The 19330-nt window shown below is 45.1% G+C and overlaps 1 long non-coding RNA gene across 1 annotated transcript; it reads right to left on the bottom strand.

The window, feature by feature from the left end:
- Positions 1-1639: 1639 nt before the first annotated feature.
- LOC126035517 (uncharacterized) lies at positions 1640-19014 on the bottom strand. Its single transcript, XR_007504960.1, has 2 exons — positions 7202-19014; positions 1640-3675 (listed from the first exon to the last, which is right to left on the bottom strand). It is a non-coding gene; the product is annotated as an uncharacterized LOC126035517 (long non-coding RNA).
- Positions 19015-19330: the final 316 nt, after the last annotated feature.

Raw genomic sequence — 19330 nt, 5'->3', positions numbered from 1 at the left:
ATCCAAGCACTATTAAAGCACAACCCATACAAAAACATGATTGCGGCAATGAGAGAGGCACTCGGGATGACAACGAGATGGTTCTGAAGCAACGGCAAAAAGACCTCTTTATTGTCTCTTACAGCATACGTATATGTTACTAAAACAGGAGTGCATATCTGGCTCGGCTGGGATGTTTGCCAGTCCTCAGAACACTTAAAGATAAACACACACTCCACACGCATACTCGTGACTATCTTCAGCCACATCTTCCCAGGCACACACCAGGCAGTCCTCCGACCTGACCTTGTAAAACTAGTTTTTCAAAGGTTTGGCAAACATGCAGCACAACAAGTTCTAACATTCACTCTTGATTCAAATGCCAGTTGCTCCCACACATGATAATGATTCTGGTATAAGATTAAGCACAAATAGCTATGGAAGATAGAACATTTACAAACAGCCAAAGTCAAGAACTGGTTTAAACCAGCCACTGCTGAGATCCCATAGAAAGCAATAAAAAAGGATTGCCAAAAAAAAGAAACCAAAATAGTCTAGGTTTGCAAAAGCAAGAATATCTAAAATGACTAAATCATTATCCCAGGAAGACAGAAAAACTTCCTCTACACTCACAGACAGAGTGTTAGTTTTAAAAAACAAACAAACACACACACACAAACACACTGATTTATTGGAATCCTTTGCTTTATTGGGGTAATGCTTGTGTGGGGAATCAAATCTCTCAAACAGGACGGCCAGTCATTATCCAAATGGTGATAGCAGGCTCTGTTAGAAGCATCCTTATAATGGCGTCTTCAGCTGGATCAGGTGAGACTCACTGAACTGTTTTTCTGGTGAACTCTTATATTCCAGCTACCTCATGGTTCTACGTGAGCACTCTAGCGTATGCATGATCAGTTTCTATTATCTTAAGCTATATACAAAACATAGAATCATAGAATGGTTTGGACCTTTAAAGATCATCTACTCCAACTCCCCTGTCATGGGCAATGACATCTTTCACTACATTAGGTTGCTCAAACCCATCCAGCCTGACCTTGAACACTTCCAATGATGGGGCATCCACAACTTCTCTGGGAAACCTGTCCCAGTGTCTCACCATCCTCATTGTAAAAAATTTCTTCTTATGTCCAATCTAAATTTACCCTCTTTCAGTTTAAAACAGCTGCCTCTTGTCCTGTCACTACAGGCCCCGGTAAAAAGTCTTTCTCTGTCTTTCTTATAAGCCCCCTTTATATGTTGAAGGCTGCAATAAGGTCTCCCTGGAGCCTTCTCTTCTCCAGGCTGAACAACCCCAACTCTCTCAGCCTTTCTTCAGAGGAGAGGTGTTCCAGCCCTATGATCATTTTTGTGGCCTTCCTATGGACTTGCTCTAACAGGTCCATGTCTTTCTTGTGCTGGGGGTCCCAGAGCTTGATGCAGTACTCCACGTGGGGTCTCATGAGAGTGGAGTAGAGGGTGAGAATGACCTCTCTTGACCTGATAGCCACGTTTCTTTTGATATAGCCCAGGATACGGTTGGCTTTCTGGGTGTGGTGGGTTGTCCCTGGTTGGATGCCAGGTGCCCACCAAAGCCACTCTATCACTCCCCCTCCTCAGCTGGACAGGGGGGGAGAAAATATAACAAAAGGCCCGTGGGTCAAGATAAGGACAGTTTAATAAAGTGATAGCAAAGGTCGCGCGCGAAAGCAAAGAAAACCAAATGATGTTATTCTCTACTTCCCATCAGCAGGTGATGTCTAGCCGCTTCCTGGGAAGCAGGGCTTCAGTATGCATAGTGGTTGCTCCGGAAGAAAAAAAAATGTCGTGTCCCCCCCCCTCCATCTCCCTTTACTTAGCTTTTATAGCTGAGCTGACATCATATGGTATGGAATATCTGTTTGTTTAGTTTAGGTCAGCTGTCCTGGTTATGTCCCCTCCCAAGATCTTGCCCTGCCCCAGCCTGCCATTGAGGGGGGGGCAAAAATGTTGGAGAGACAGCCTTGATGCTGTGCCAGCACTGCTCAGCAGTAGCCAAAACACTGGTGTGTTGTCAACACCTTTCTAGCTACTGATGCAGAGCACAGCACTATGAGGGCTGCTATGGGGAGTATTAACTCCATCTCAGCCAGACCCAATACACTGGGCTGCAAGCACACATTGCCAGCTCGTGTCCAGTTTTTAATCCACCAGTATATCATCAAGTCTGTCTCTGCAGGGCTGCCCTCAATCCATTTGGCCCCCAGTCTGTACTTATATTGGGGATTGCCCTGACAGAGGTGCAGGACCCTGCACTTGGCCTTGTTGAACTTCATGAGATTCACACCGTCCCACTCCTCAAGCCTGTCAAGGTTCCTCTGGATGGCATCCCTTCCCTCTAGGGAATCAGATGCACCACTCAGCTTGGTGTCATCTGCAGATTTGCTGAGGGTGCACTCAATCCCACTGTCTATGTCATTGTTGAAGGTATTAAATAGTACTGGTCCCAGTACAGACCCCTAAGGGACACCAGTCATTACTGGTTTCCACTTGGACACTGAGCCATTGATTTTAACTCTTTGGATGCAGCATCCTATGTAAAAAATGACTATCCTATGTGGCCATTCCCACATGTGCAAGACCAGTTTCTAATGATGTGCTGGGTTGACCCTGGCTGGCTGCCCAACACTCATCCAGCTGCTCTGTCACCCCTCCTCTTCAAGAGGACAGGGGGAAGAAATTAAGATGGAAAAGCTCATGGGTCAGGATAAAGACAGGGAGATCACTTACCAGTTACCGTCATGAGCAAAACAGACTCAACTTGGGGGAAAATTAATTCAATTTATTGCCAATTAAAAATAGGATGATGAGAAACAAAGACAAAATCTAAAACACCTTCCCCCCACCCCACCTTTTTTTCACAGGCTCTGATAGCATATTTCCATACATTCTGTATGGTATGTCTAAATATTTTGATGGTTTTAATATTTTGTACCAGCCATGGAAACTGCTTTGCTGCTAGGTGACTGTAAAAGTGAGATTTGGTAAATAATTATTAGAAATCTTATACTAACACTATGATTGAAACAATAGACAAAAGTGTAGCCAAGCAATTAACTGGTAGAGGTAGTTACTCATAAGTTTGGCAGTTCTTGGCTCTTATGACTAGATGTTCCTGTACGCTAGATGAGAACAATGTTGAAACTGACCGCATGTGATTGAAACTGCATTAAGCTTCAAGATCAAAGAACAAGGACAAGAACAAAGACTTCAAGGACAGCCAACAAGAACTTCAAATGGGTCAGTGGTCGCAAAAGCAGCCCTTCAACTCAAATGGAGAACCATTGTGCATGATCGGATGTAGGCAGTACTATGAGAATCAGTTACAATAATTTTTATGTATATGTATACTAATCTGATTAATATGCAATTAGTTATTCTATATAACCTGTTAGTGCTAAAGCTGTGGTATGCACGCTAGGTGGAATTATCCCCTGTGCATCCAGCACTGCAATAAAGAATGCCTGCTTTCTAAATCTCCAAAACGAGTCTTAGAGAGTATTCCTTTACAGGCTGTGAATTTTGGTATCAGATGAGAGGAGACTCAAGAGACTGCAAGTACAACTCCAAGCGTTGCCAGTGCTGCTCCAAGACCTTTGGGACCCTTTTCCTTACATACTTTGAAGGGATATCTGGAGTTCCTATGAACTTCTTGAGCTGCAAACAAAGAAACAGAAAGAAACACAGACAAAACCAAAATATAATAGTGTCCCTTTAAGGTAAACAAATTTAAGTTAGAAATGAGACAGTTACCTGAAACCATCTGCCTATAACACTGACCTAATGCTTATTTGACATCCTGTAGTCTCTATTTTCCTCAAGTCTAAAAGATGTCTCAAATTATGCAGTAAAGAATTATTTTTTCAAGTGTGGTAAGTTAATACAATTTAGAGTATAGAGTAATTGTTTTGAATTATAAATAGCCTGCAAAACAAGACATAAAACAGTATTTTTGCAGAGTTGACTGCAATAGCCATAATACTGTCACCTTCATTTTGGTACTAAAAAAGAACTACCAATATTTTTAAATGTAAGGAAAAAAGAAATATAAAAAAGAAATAGGGAATAAATATGAACATACAATAGTATTTTTAGCTATTTTTGCAGGCAGAAAGTTTTTTATTTTTTCTGAAAATTTCTCCATATGAAAATAATAAAAACGTTGTTCAGATTTGAATACAATACTGTAACATGAACGTTGCAGAGCCTGAAAAGCCTAGCTTGCCCATTCATAACCAGGCCAAATTAGAAGGGCCTATGCAAAGTATGAAAACAAGGCCAACAGCAGTAGATATTTTCTGTCAAAGGAATAACTTGTACTCCCAATCTATCATGAGGTTTGAAAAGATTTAAAAACTTTCTATTACAGCCAGATTGCACAGGAAATGGGGTGTAGCTTTTTTCTACAACTAGAATGTAGGAAAAGGTGAACACAGAAAGGAGACCAATTCAGCCATGATCTTGGAAACTGCTTTGTTTAAAAAAAATCAAAATGAAACAAAACATTAATTGGTATTCTGATGAATGAAAAATCTCTTATCTTATATGAGTAATGGAGTCCTTCCTACATACAATGTCAGTGTGGTATGTTCTTATCAGGCGAATAGAACAATCTCCCCTTTACTCTCTATTCCAGTTTTCTACCAAGTTTGTTCCCAACAGAAGTTACTTCTACTACTCACTACAGACATCTCCAACACTAAAGGCACCTGGAATATGCAGTAAGTTTAAAGATACCTTTCCAATTGCCATGCATGCACAGCTCTTTACAGTGAAACTTACACTGTAAATTAAAGGGGAAGAGAGGCAGAAACAATAAAATGCTCTCTTAGCATGCTGAAAAAAAACTGGTATATGGACCCCAGTATAGATGGTGCCATATGATGCAAACAAACTGTTTGCACAATATAGGTTCAAAATATTCTTCTCCAATAAAAAACTGTTTGAATACACATGCTATGTTGTTGTAGAAAAGACAAATGTACTTTCTTAAGTGCTTTGAGTTTTTCTGCTTTTTCTAACACAAAATAAAGAAAAAAGAGGAGGAAATCACCTACAGTATGACTGTAGGAGACTTTCTCCAAGATTTTTTGTAATAATGAAAGCAATAAAACAGGTTCAGAGCAGGAGCTGTTCAACTACTTTGTGTACTAACAATTTTACTGCAACTTTAAAAAAAAAACATAAGCAAAGAGGTATGGGTATGTTGTGTCAAAATATGCTGGGTGCTTTGCCATCTGTACAGGGAACAAATAAGAAAAAGTCACTACAAGCTTGTAGAGTAATTTAAACAAACAAGAAGCAGATGAGGAGTAAGATGAAACAAATTGAACAGTGGTGCAAAGAATATCCTGTTAGAATTCCTGTTTTCCATGTTTCTTTATTTTTCTGCTATTTCTGGGGTGTGAGAAAAGGACCATAATTTATGGTTTTCCTGTTGTTCTAAGGAGAAATCTTTAAGAAAGGAGTTATTGCAGAAGAATCAGTGTGCAAGGAGACAAAGCTGAGAGTGAGACTGCAGTCACTCATAATATTTGTGTGGAGCAGTGAGGGAAATGTACAAGTAAAACAAAAAGAGATAAAGACAGGAACTAAATTGTGCAACTCCAGAAATTATAGTGAAATTAGACAACAACTAGAGGACACGGCGTACTTGGGTAGATGTGTTTTAAGCATATAAATCCTGATTCTCCCCTCATTGTGTTTCCTAATTAATTTGTTCCTGTAAGCTCTATTCACCTGCTTTACTTTCAATTACAGGACTATTCTCATATGTAAAATAACGCACATACAATATGCTGCAGGGCTGGGTGGTGGGTAACTGAGTTGTACTACTGATTCTGACACTATTGCTCATGAGGTACCATATTCAATATGACCACAAGGGGAAAATTTCTGAGAGATATCTGAATTAATACAGCAAAGAAAATGTAAATTTAAAAGTGGCAGTTAATACTACAATGGGAGCAAGGAGTAAAAATCTAAGAAATATATGCATGTACCAATTACTATGCAGCAAAGCAAAATATGTTCTTGCTCTTTGGACTTTAGAAGACCAACACAGTTGAGTCAACAGAAGTTGCCTTTTGCAGCCCCAAGTTTGCATATATCCACATTCATATACCATATAATTTGTCAAAACCCATTCTTGCTGCCATCAGGATAAAGCCACATCACTGAATGAGACCATTCCTGAATTGACTCAGGGCCACCAGCAAAATGTGCTAGTGTGGGCAAGCTCCTGTGACACTGCAATGTCAGGAGCTGTAAAAGCCTTGGGCTCTTCCCAGTGCTCCTCTCTGTCTTTTGCAGAAGCAGCTTTTTCACAGTGAAGGCAAGCAGCACTAGCAAAAGCAGTTGAGTGTGCATACTATTGCCACTGAGAGCTATAAACCAACAAATGTTCAGTTGACCCAGGTCCTAGGAAAGAAGGACTGGTTCTTCATCACAGCCCCATCATTGGTAAGCTGCTGCTTTTTCACATTACTACACCCCTACAAGGCAGAATAAATTTAAAACTTGACCTTCAGCTGTAAAACTGTAAAAGCAGTATCCAGTTCAGCCTGGAGAGGAAAAACACTGATCAAAACAATTTAAAGAATAATTAGTGGATATCCAATTTTGAAAGCCATCAGTGAGTGAGTTCCTTCTAGGTATTAGTAAGATGAATCTGTAGACAAGCTTAGCAGATATTTTGTATCACATTCATTGTATGAAGAAAAGCAGAGTGAGATGGTCTATTCAGTCTTTTTCATTTCTAGCTTCCTGGTGTATACAAGTTGTTTCTTCAACTTTACATAAAGCAAGTTAGCAACACAATTTTCTAGAACTAACAAATTATTTGTCTTATTAGATAAAAATCAAAACCATGATTATTTGCTGTAGGAATGTGCCTTATTTCATGATTTTACAAGAAGAAACAAGCATACTACAGATGGAGCATTTTAGCAATACGGCATGTAAACAATAATCAAAAAGAAAAGGAGAGTAAGAAACATCTGAGAAGTCCTCAGCCCCTTTCAGGAAATACAGAAGAAACTGAATAAGTCAGCAACTCTTTTCCAGAGACATGAATCACAAGACATATTTGAGATAAGCCATGAATAGAAACAATTTCAAGTGAGGGGAAATGTATCAACTAAGGCAAAATAAAGTTACGTCTTCTAAAGAAAGAGATAATTACCTTTTTATGAAATGCATGGAATTCACTATATCTTTTCTCAACAAAATGCTTTCTTCCACTCATTAGCACTTCTATTTTAAAGACCTGAAAAACTATAAATAATTTTAAAAGGGATGTTATTTGCTCAAACAGTTCTGTGACATGGTTGTGACTGTACTGCATTTTATCCCTATAATTATAATAGCTAGTCCCCAAAAAGCCATGATGACTCAAGAGGCACAGAAGAACAACAATGAGTACTATGGCTAAAACTTCTACTAACAAGTTTGTTCTGCAAACATGCATAAAGGCAGCTAAGTTTGGACTGCATACTGTATATTAAAAACTAAAAATCAAAATATTCTTTTTCAAAAATATTTAACATGATTCAAAGTTCATAAGTTTACAGAAAAAAAAGAGGGTTCTGTCACAATATGTCCAGCTAGCATTGATCACAGCAAACATACAGAAATCATTCAAGGTAAACACTTTCTATTGTCCACTAGAACCTGCCTTTTAAACATAGGTCTAAATGCTATGGTTCTCACTAGCTAGCTAAATGATATTAGAAACAGACAGCACTTTATTTAATACGGACTGAAATGTGTTTATTTTTGTTTGAATATGGTGTGGATGGAACCACAGCAATCTGACATCAATGTTTACATTACCAAAACTAGTTCAGATCTTTGAAATCCATCAAAGTAACTTGTGCTTCATTCTACTTCTTTGAAAATGACTATTTCTGTGTCCTAATCACTGTGAACAGATGACCTTATTTGGGTGCACTGACTTTTTTTCCTTATAGTAGGCATATGTGGCAAGGTTGGGGGGGGGGCTGCAGGGGGAGCCTCTGTGAGAAGCGGTCAGGGGCTTCCCCTGTGCTGGACACAACTGGTTCCAGCTGGCTCTGCGACAGAGCCACCACAGGCCAAAGCTGAGCCAATCAGCAAAGCTGGTGGCACCTCTGTGATAACATATTTAAGAAAGGGTAAAAAACACTGCATGGGCAGTGAGGAGAGGGGAAAAAATAAGTGTGACAAACAATCCTGCAAACACCAAGGTCAGTGAAGACGCAGGGGGAGGAGGTGCTCCAGGCACCTGAGCAGAGATTCCCCTGAAGCTCATGGAAGAGACCACGGTGGAGCAGATATTCACTGGATCCTGTGGAGGACCCAACACTGGAGCAGGTGGATATTCTGTGAAGGAAACTGCAGCCTGTGGAGACGACCCAAGCTGGATCAATTCTTGAAGGACTGCAGCCCCTGGAGAGGACCCACACTGGAGCAGGAGAAAAGTGTGAGGAGGAAGGAGCAGCAGAGAACTGTTATGGACTGACCACAAACCCACATTCCCCAACACCCCCACCTCCCCATGCCACTCAGGGGTGGGGGAGGAGGAGGTAGAAAAGTTGGGAATGAAGGAGTGAAGTCAAGCCTGGGAAGAAGGGTGGGGGGAAGGTGTTTTATTTTTTGTCTTTGTTTCTCACCATCCTACTGGTTTTTTTAGCTGGCAATAAATTAAATTAATCTTCCCCAAGTTGAGTCTCTTCTGCCTGTGACAGTATTCAGTAAGTGATCTCCCTTTCTCTATCTCAACCCACAAGTTTTTCCATCTTTTTTTCTTCCCCTGGCCTGTTGAGGAGGGAAAGTGAGAGAGCAGCTTGGTGGGCATCTGGCAGCCAGCCACGGTCAACCCTCCACAATTATCTATTTAGACTATTTGGGGAGTAAAGCTATTGGCTATTAAAGAATTTCCTTCTGGAATTGTTGAGGATTTCTTGGCTGGGCGAGGGCATGTGAGCAATCCAGCCATTAGGTGGGAACGAAGCATAAGTTTACAAAGTGCTGGAGCAGACAAGGACGCTGTGTCCTTGTACGCTGGGAAAAAAGAAGATAAGAAGATCCTGACAAGCAACTCCTGGATGCCGAAGAATGAGATAAGTAACTGCTGGACACCTCGTGAAGAAGCTTGCACAGCCAATAGAGGATAAGATAGTGTCGCATGAACCAGGGTATTGTACCAATTAGAGTATTGTATAAGGCGCATGCACAAGCACATAAGGTATATAACTGTGCTAAAAGTTGTAGTAAATGGACTTCACTTGAACACATTGGTCTGTGTGTGATTTCCCCTGTGGATCCTCCGCAACATGGAATTTATTTATATTTGCAAAAATTCCAAGGTACCCTTAGGTATATTTTAAGTTCTGAATTATGAATAGGATAGCATGCAAATAAAAATCAGTGCACACTTTTTTCTTTAGTTGAGACTTAACATCATAGTTATATGAGAGGAAAATACTATTTATGTCTTAGATTCTACACAGTGTGTGAAAAAAAATATTTTTTCAAAATGTTCCACAAGGATAAAAAATGCTTTTGATTGCACAGGTAATAAATAGCATGGAAGGCATTTCAAGAATAATATGGTGGGAAGACTGGATAACAGAATATGAAACTAATTAATTTCATAATGATCTTGAGTCATTAGTGATAAGGTGTTGGGACAGTTTTGAATTAACCTGCTATTAAATCTCCAGCACTTACGAACAACTCATAACCCTCAATTACTTCAATCAGTTAAGGGCTTTGTCACCAAAGTTAGTTGAGCACCTCTGGTGAGTACGAGGTTTGCATAGCAACTTGAGGAAGTCTAAGAGGCTCTTGCCTCGACTATAAGCACTCCCTTGTTAGGTAACTTCCTTGTGAATCACAATTTGACTTGTGCAATCCTATTTTGATTTTAGTGTAACTTCAGAGAAATGTCTTTCCCTCTGAAGTCAGTAAGCCTGTCATTTCATAAAGAAGAATGGTTGGAATAGGGGGGGAAAAAAGGAAATACAAATCTCTCTGTTGACCTTTCAAAGCATGTAACTTGTTAGGTGGTGTGGTTTAACCTCAGCCAGCAACTAAGCACGATGCAGCCACTCACTCACTCCCCACCATGCAGTAGGATGGGGGAGAAAATGAGAAAAAAAAAAAAAAGTAAAATTCATGGGTTGAGATAAGAATGGTTTAACAGAACAGAAATGAAGAAACTAATAATGACAATAATAACAATAATAAAATGACAATAATAATAATAAAAGGATTGGAATATACAAAACAAGTGATGTACAATGCCATTGCTCACCACTCACCAACCGATGCCCAGTTAGTTCCTGAGCAGTGATCTCCCCCAGGCCAACTCCCCCCAGTTTATATACAAGACATGACGTCGCATGGTATGGAATACCCTGTTGGACACTTTGGGTCAGCTGCCCTGGCTCTGTCCTGTGCCAACTTCTTGTGCCCCTCCAGCCTTCTTGCTGGCTGGGCATGAGAAGCTGAAAAATCCTTGACTTTAGACTAAACATTACTTTTAGCAACAACTGAAAACATCAGTGTTATCAACATTCTTCTCATATTGAATTCAAAAACATAGCACCGTACCAGCTACTAGGAAGACAATTAACTCTATCCCAGCTGAAACCAGGACAGTATGCAGCCCTTGTTCTATACCATTGATGTCGTGCTCAGTTCCAATACTTTCCATTACATCCTGGTCAATCATCATCACCTTTTCCATCCTCTGATATATACATATGTATAAACACACAGAGATATCATTCCTTTAGTTTATGGGTCATGTTCATAAAAAAGTTCACTGAGTTCATTTAGTTCCCAACTCTGGGCTCCATCTGTCATTCCAGGCTGTCTGGGCAGGAGGGATGGTGCAAAGTCCTCTCAGTCAGCAGAGCAGGATCGGGCTTCAGTGCGGTATGGCAAGCGGGTGACGTTGGACGCAGCAGGAGGATGGTGTGCACCGTTGGATTGTTGCATGCTGGAGTCAGTTCTGGTTCCATCACTACTGTGCTTCGCTCAGTTTGATCAGTTCTTTCTTGCTTGATCTAAGTGATTCTTACTATAGTACTATGGATATAGCATATAACAATTATAGTAATGATAACATACAGTGACAGGGTTATATAGCAACTAATATCATACAGTTTAATTCTGGCTATTCTCACCTAAAACCAAATCCCCTTGAGGCACACATCGGACTTCCCCATCTTTTCGCATCACCCACCAAGTGCACGCAGGCCCTTGAGCAAAAGCAATCCCACGAATGGGTTTACCTTTGCCTGAGGCAGGAGTGACCCAGACTGTCTTCCCTAACATATTTTTCATGTGCACTACAGGGACTTTATCCCCTTCTACAGTATGTAAAAATTCTGATTGGGCAGGGCCACCCTGATTGGCAGATCCTCTGGTGTTGACTAACCAGGTGGCTTTTGCTAAATGTGTATCCCAATGTTTGAAAGTTCCACCCCCCATTGCTCTCAATGTAGTCTTTAACAGTCCATTGTATCGCTCGATTTTCCCAGAGGCTGGTGCCTCTATGAGGTTGTTTCAGAAGTGAGTCCCGTTGTCCGACTTGATTCTTTCTGGGGTGCTGTGTCGCCATAAAACTTTCTCTTCAAGGCCCAGGATAGTGCTCTGGGCAGTGGCATGGGGTACAGAATATGTTTCCAGCCACCTGGTGGTTGCTTCCACCATTGTAAGCACATAGCGCTTGCCTTGGCGAGTTTGTGGGAGTGTGATGTAGTCAATCTGCCAGGCTTCCCCATATTTCTATTTCAGCCATCGCCCTCCATACCACAGGGGATTTAACCGCTTGGCTTGTTTAATTGCAGCACATGTTTCACATTCATGGATAACCTGTGCAATTGTGTCCATGGTCAAGTCCACCCCTCGATCACGAGCCAATCTATATGTTGCATCTCTTCCCTGATGGCCTGAGGTATCGTGGGCCCACTGACCCATAAATAGCTCACCCTTATGTTGCCAGTCCAGGTCCACCTGAGCCACTTCAATCTTGGCAGCCTGATCCACCTGTTGGTTGTTTCGATGTTCTTCAGTGGCCTGACTCTTGGGTATGCGACCATCTACATGATGTACTTTTACAACCAGATTCTCTAGCCGGGATGCAATATCTTGCCACAGTGCGAAAGCCCAAATGGGTTTACCTCTGCGCTGCCAGTTGCTCTGCTTCCATTGCTGTAGCCACCCCACAGGGCATTTGCCACCATCCATGAGTCAGTACAGAGATAGAGAGCACTGGCCAATTTTCTCTTTCAGCAATGTCTAATGCTAGCTGGATGGCTTTCACCTCTGCAAACTGACTCGATTCACCTTCTCCTTCAGCAGTTTCTGCGACTTGTCGTACAGGACTCTATACAGCAGCCTTCCACCTCCAATGTTTTCCCACAATGCAACAGGATCCGTCAGTGAACAGGGCATATTGCCTCTCATTTTCTGGCAGTTTATTATACAGTGGAGCCTCTTCAGCACGTGTCACCTCCTCCTCTGGCGACATTCCAAAATCTTTGCATTCTGGACAGTCCATGATCACTTCCACAATTCCTGGGCAACTGGGGTTTCCTATGCAAGTCCGTTGTGTGAACAATGCAGCCCTCTTCCTCCATGTGGCATCAGTCGCATGATGTGTAGAGGAGACCCTCCCTTTGAACATCCAGCCCAGCACTGGCAGTCAGGGTGCTAAGAGGAGCTGTGTTTCAGTACCAACCACTTCTGAGGCAGCTCAAACTCCTTCATATGCTGCCAATATCTCTTTTTTCAGTTGGAGTATAGCGAGCCTCAGATCCTCAATATCCTCAACTCAAAAACCCCAGGGGTCGGCCTTGGGTCTCTCCAGGTGCTTTCTGCCAGAGGCTCCAGGTAGGGCCATTCTCCCCAGCTGCAGTATAGAGCACATGTTTAACATCTTGTCCTGCCCGGACTTGTCCAAGGGCTACTGCATGAACAATCTCATCTTTAATATGTTCAAAGGCTTGTTGTTGCTCAGGACCCCATTTAAAATTGTTCTTCTTCTGGGTCACTTGAAAGAGAGAGCTTACAATCAGACTGTAACTTGGAATATGCATTCTCCAAAAGCCCACAACGCCTATTTTGTTGATCACGTCCATTAGGATCTGACAACATCCATCTTACCATTTTATTCCTAAAAACTGGATCTCCTGTACAAGTCGCTTGACCTTCCTTCCTTTTATGGCAAAACCAGCTTTCAGAAGGATTTGGATTGTTTTCTTCCCTTTCTCAAAGACGACTTCTTCCGTGTTGCCCCATACGATGATGTCATCAACGTATTGCAGGTGTTCCGGAGCTTCACCTTTTTCCAGTGCAGTCTGGATTAGTCCATGGCAAATGGTGGGGCTGTTTCCACCCCTTGGGGCAATCGATTCCAAGTGTACAGGATGCCCCTCCAAATAAAAGCAAATTGTGGCCAGCACTCTCCTGCCAGAGGGATTGAGAAAAACGCATTAGCAATGTCAATTGTGGCATACCACCTGGCTGTCTTTGACTCTAGGTCGTATTGAAGTTCTAGCATATCCAGCACGGCAGCACTCAGGCGGCGTAACTTCATTCAGGCCACAATAGTCAACTGTTAGTCTCCATTCCCCATTAGACTTCCGCACTGGCCATATGGGACTATTAAAGGGTGAGCGAGTTTTGCTGATCACTCCTTGGATCTCCAGTTGATGAATCAACTTGTGGATGGGAATCAGAGAGTCTTGGTTGGTGCGATATTGCCGCCAGTGCACCGTCGTGGTAGCAATTGGCACTTGTTGTTCTTCCACCCTCAGCAACCCCACAATTGAAGGGTCTTGAGAGAGACCAGGCAGGGTAGACAGCTGTTCAGTGCCCTCCATCTCCAAGGCAGCTATACCGAAAGCCCATCAATACCCCTTTGGGTCCTTAAAATACCCTCTTCTGAGATAGTCTATGCCAAGGATACACAGGGCGTCGGGGCCAGTTGCAACGGGGTGTTTATGCCACTCATTCCCAGTTAGACTCATTTCAGCTTCCAATACAGTTAACTCTTGGGATCCCCCTGTCACACCAGAAATACAGATGGGTTCTGCCCCTTTATAACTTGATGGCATTAGAGTGCACTATGCGCCAGTGTCTACTAGAGCCTTATACTCCTGTGGGTCTGACGTGCCAGGCCATCAAATCCACACAGTCCAATAGACCCGGTTATCCCTTTCCTCCACCTGGCTGGAGGCAGGGCCCCTCTAATTCTGATCAGAGTATCCATTACCCACTTCTTGTGAAGTTGATTCAAAAGCCCTTTCAAGAGGATCAGAAATGTTCAACAGAGCCAATACCAGCTAAGACAGTGTAGCATTCACTACATATCAAGGTGCTGCGATTAGATCACTGGTCGACCCGGACCAGGGAAAGAGACAGATAACACACACGGTGTGAGTGCCAACTTCCCCCTTCTATTGCGCAGTTAATTCCTTTTATACTAACAAGGGCAGGCGGGGTTACAGGTGAGTCATAGGGCTGCGACTAACCCTCCATCTTTCCGTAACATCGCGAGATCTTCCGGACGCCGAACCCTACATCTCCCCCTCCCTGTGACTAACTAGTTTCTATTGTTATAAGCAGCTTCACACAAAGAACTAACTGTGTAAAGTACTATAAACATAAGCATATTTCTACAACTAAGTTTAAACACTATATCTTAAACACACGTAAATGTAATCCACACAAATGGTAAATGGAAAACCAAGGCTTATTGTCTGGGGCATCCAGATTCCCGGCTGTAAGCAACTCTGCAACTCCGCCCCTGACAGCCAGATCCCATAAAGGCACGCGTTGATGGGCTCCGAGAGGGATGTCGTCCAGACACGCATTGGTCTCCCCGACTGGCCCTGCATCCACTGCCAGAGATTGTAGCAGATACCCAAGGCGTCACAAGCCAGGATAGGATGACAGCGATCTATAAAGAAAAACACTCAAACACTACGAGGTTAGGGCAGGACGAACCATATGACTATGGACCCATTTCAGTAGCCCTTCAGGCATCTGTACACAGGCATACCCTCGCCCGAGACAATGCAGCTCAAATGGCCCTTCCCATTGGCGTGTCTGAAAGTCACGCACACAGACCAATGGGTAGGGACCTTTCTCTTCCATGCTCGTAAAATGTCGCTGCGCCATCGTCTGCTCCAGGTCCCTTTGAACTGTCTGATTTAATGAAGTTAATGCAGTTAACAGATGATGCTGTATACAGAGAACAGGTACATTATCCTGTAACCAGGAGGGCTCCTCCTGCTCCCCCTCCCTAAGCCGATCGAGCAAGGTCTTTAAGGTTCGATGTGCTCGTTTTACAATGGCCTGGCCGTTGCTATTATAAGAGATGCCGTGTATAAGGTTAATACCCCAGGTTGCACAAAACCGTTCCACCTTTTCCCCAGTAAAAAGTGCACCATTGTCTGTCTTGGTCTGTTGCGGAATACCTAGTTGAGCTATGCAAACACGCCAGTGTTGTATAACTGCCAAACTATTCCATTTAGTGTGCAGTGTAGCAAAAATACATCTACTATAAATGTCTACTGTAACATGTAAATGCTGCTGTGGCTTAAAAGGAGCATATTCTGCAATATCTGTTTGCCAGATCTGATTTGGCCGCAAACCACGAGGGTTGACCCCAGCCTCCCAAAGGGGTCCTTGGGCACAATGAGGGCAAGCTGCAACAATTTATTTGGCTTCAGCACGAGAAATACCCGTTAGTGTCACCAGGCCTCGTGAACCACAATGCAAAAGGCGGTGTAACGTCATCGCACGTGCCCTTGCTGGCGTAATGTTATCATCACCAACGACAGCCAACAGCGCTTGTGCTGCCTGGTCAGCACGGCTGTTCCCTTCAGCTAATGGTTCAGGGAGACCAGAGTGACTGGTAACATGAATAGGGAAAACGGGTGCACTACATAACTGCAAGGCGTTCAGCAGCATACCGGCTATCTCCGTAGAAGAGGCTAGTGCCCATTCCCCTGCAACCAAAAGCTTATATACATACAGTGAATCCATGACCACATTTAAGGGTTCTGTCAGCCAACGTAACAATGCCATGGTCACTGCCGTGGCCCCCAAAAACTGTACTAAGCGACTTGGTTCAGTATAGTCTACGTGGTGACGTGCCCCATCTTCTTTCCAAACACAAACGGTTTTGCTGGTCTTGGAGGATGCATCAGTAAAAATTGTGCACTCATTATTAGGGTGTTTCGCCACCTGCTGTGCTGGAAGAATGGGTAAGGCATGCAAGATCTCCCCACAAGGATGGACCTCATGTCCCACTATTGTCCCCGTAAACCCTGCTAATGCACCCTGTAAAGCAGACACCACGGTCTGACAGAGTTGGTGAATTTTTCATGCCTTGGGGGAACATTTTCCAGTGATACCGTTGCATGGGCGCTTGATTGTTCCTTTCCGGGATAGAGAGGGCAAACTGCTCACGATCTTCCATGGTCAACGCTATTTGGGCAACAGGAGCAACTGCCGGAACGGTTGTTACATTGCCCTGAACCTGTCCCTCCTTCTCAGCGGGCAGTTCCACGGAAGCACCAGTTGATCCTGAGTTGCTGTCACTGGGTCCTGTACAAAATTTAAAGGGGAGAGCCCGGACCCCACCCCTCCCCCCATCTCATTTCCCGACATCGGTTCTCGTTGTCTTGCATACCACGGAGCCCCCTGCTGGGCCCCGGGTACACGGCAGTCTCGAACTCTGTGTCCGGGCTTACCACATCTCCAACAACAGAGGTTGCCGGCCCCCACCTCCTGAGCCAACCCTCCGGGTCTGGTTGCGCAATTCCTCGCTCTATGGCCCCTACCCCCACATCGGTGACAGGCACTTGTACCCCCTTGCAAAACTTGCTTCACAGGCACCGCCATCGGATACGATTCTTGTTGTTGCTCCCTTTCCAGTACGTGACGTATCATTTCGCCCAGCGATGAGCCCGCCGGCAAATGAGAGATAAGCGCTGCGGTCTGTGGGTTGGCTTGAGCCTTAGCACACTCAACCACAACCGCTTCCTTAGCCGCCTCTGGAAGGTTTGCAGCCTGTACAGCAACCTGAAGCCGATCTAAAAAGGCTGTAAACCTCTCGGCAATCCCCTGGCGGATCTTCACCCAAGGGAGATCTGCGCTGTCCATAGCCGCGACATGTTTAAATGCGGCCAAGGCGGTAGCCGCGACTGCCGCAAAGTCACGTCCGCGCATGCCCTGTGCCTGCGCCTGAGGTGTCGCAAACTGCCCCTCCCCCATGAGTTCCTCCATGGTCACTCCCGCCAGGTGGTGACCAGGGTCCTGAGCATCAGTCACGACCTTAAGGCACCGAGCTCGCCATTCTTCCTTAAACAACAACAGCAATGATGGGGGCAGTACCCCTCTCATCAGCTGCATCACACCAAAGGGCGCAACAGGCGTTGAAAGCAGACATTCGAACAAAGTGAGCGCCTGCGCGGAATTCACTCCATGCGCCTGCACAGTACTCGCGAGTTCCCGAACGGTCTTTACATCAAAAGGTGTCCACTCCTACCCTCCCCGCGCCGCTGCCCGAATAGGGAGAACCACCGGCTGAAACTGCACCCCTGAAAGGCAACATTCTTTGGCAATCAGTCACCAGTCTGTGCACTCTTGGGTGCTTCTTCCTGGCCATCCACGTCCCCCTGTGTGGGGGGCATTAGCGGCACTGCACGCTCCGCATTCTGTATGACCCCCTCAAGTCTCCGCAACAGACCCTGTACTCTCTGCAAAATGTTCGGTCCCTCCTCTATTTGAGTCTGTGGCGCAGGTTTTGATGGCCTCCGTATTGCACCATCCCCCTTCTCCTCGTCAGAACTATCGGAATTGCCCTGCGCTGGCACCTCGCGCCACTTCCGCAAGGACCCAGACGAGGGTTTAACCCGTTCCGGCAAAGGCGCAGTAGACTTAGGCTCAGCAGGCACAGGAGGCTCAATCCCAGGAGGCTCAGTCCGCTCTCCCAGCAAGGACGCCTGATCTCCCTCACAGGGGGGTGTTTCCTCCTCTGACACCGTCTCCAACCCCCGCAGCCTCCTAACTGCTCCCTCCGCGGGTGGCCGTTCCTCCCGCTCTCTCATCTTACAGTATAAATGTCCCTTAACATCCCTGCCTGGAACCCAGTCCAAGAGGCATTCCTCTAAGTCCTTCCGAACCACCCGCCGTAATTCTTCCCAGGGAAACTTCCGAGGGGGGGGCGTACCCGGCCCCGCTGGTGCCGTTTCAATAGGAAAAACCTCGGTCTCCGCCGCACCTCCCGCGTCCCCGCCCTTAATCAGAGATCGGTCTGCGAGCCCCGCTCCACGACCGCCCACTCCGTCTGAGTCTGACTCACTGTCCCCGAGGGCACCGTCTCCCGCTGTTCCTGAGGCGGCGCCTCATCCGCAAACAAAGCAGCTCGCGCCGCCAACCAGCACGCCCCGGCTTTCTGTCCTTCCGTAACCACCCTCTCCACTTTTCCCCAAGTTTGTAATCGTTCTGCAGCCCTGCGCTCGCCCCCGAGCGCAGATTGGAGCAAAGACTCCCGAATCTCTCCCCATTTTGGGGGGTTTAAAACTTCTCTGGGAGAACCAATACCTCCCCGGCGCAGCATCCATTGGATGCATTCGCCCGTGGGGCCCCTCCTAATCGCTCCGCGGGCACCCACCTCATTAGCTAACACCTTCAATACCTTAATCACCTGCGCAAGTTCCATCGTCGCCTGTGCGACCGATTACGTCGGGGTCACCACTATGTAGCGTTCGCTACATATCAAGGTGCTGCGATTAGATCACTGGTCGACCCGGACCAGGGAAAGAGACAGATAACGCACACGGTGCGAGTGCCAACTTCCCCCTTTTATTGCGCAGTTAATTCCTTTTATACTAACCAGGGCAGGCGGGGTTACAGATGTGTCATAGGGCTGCGACTAACCCTCCATCTTTCCGTAACATCGCGAGATCTTCCGGACGCCGAACCCTACAGACAGACCCCCCCCCCCACCGGCCAAGCCAATCAGCAACAGTGGTAGTGCCTCTGGGATAACATATTTAAGAAGGGAAAATATTTGCAGCGGGCACAGAAATGGCAGCCAGAGAAAGGAGTGAGAATATGTAAGAGAAACAACCCTGCAGACACCAAGGTCAGTGAAGAATGAGGGGGAAGAGGTGCTCCAGGCACCAGAGCAGAGATTCCCCTGCTGCCTGTGGTGAAGACCATGGTGAGGCAAGCTTTCCCCCTGCAGTCCATGGTGGAGCAGATATCCACTTGCAGCTCATGGAGGACCCCACGCCGGAGC

This window comes from Accipiter gentilis, chromosome W, assembly GCF_929443795.1.
Source record: "Accipiter gentilis chromosome W, bAccGen1.1, whole genome shotgun sequence".
Classification (NCBI taxonomy): Eukaryota; Metazoa; Chordata; class Aves; order Accipitriformes; family Accipitridae; genus Astur; species Astur gentilis.
This window is presented reverse-complemented; position numbering and strand designations above follow the sequence as displayed.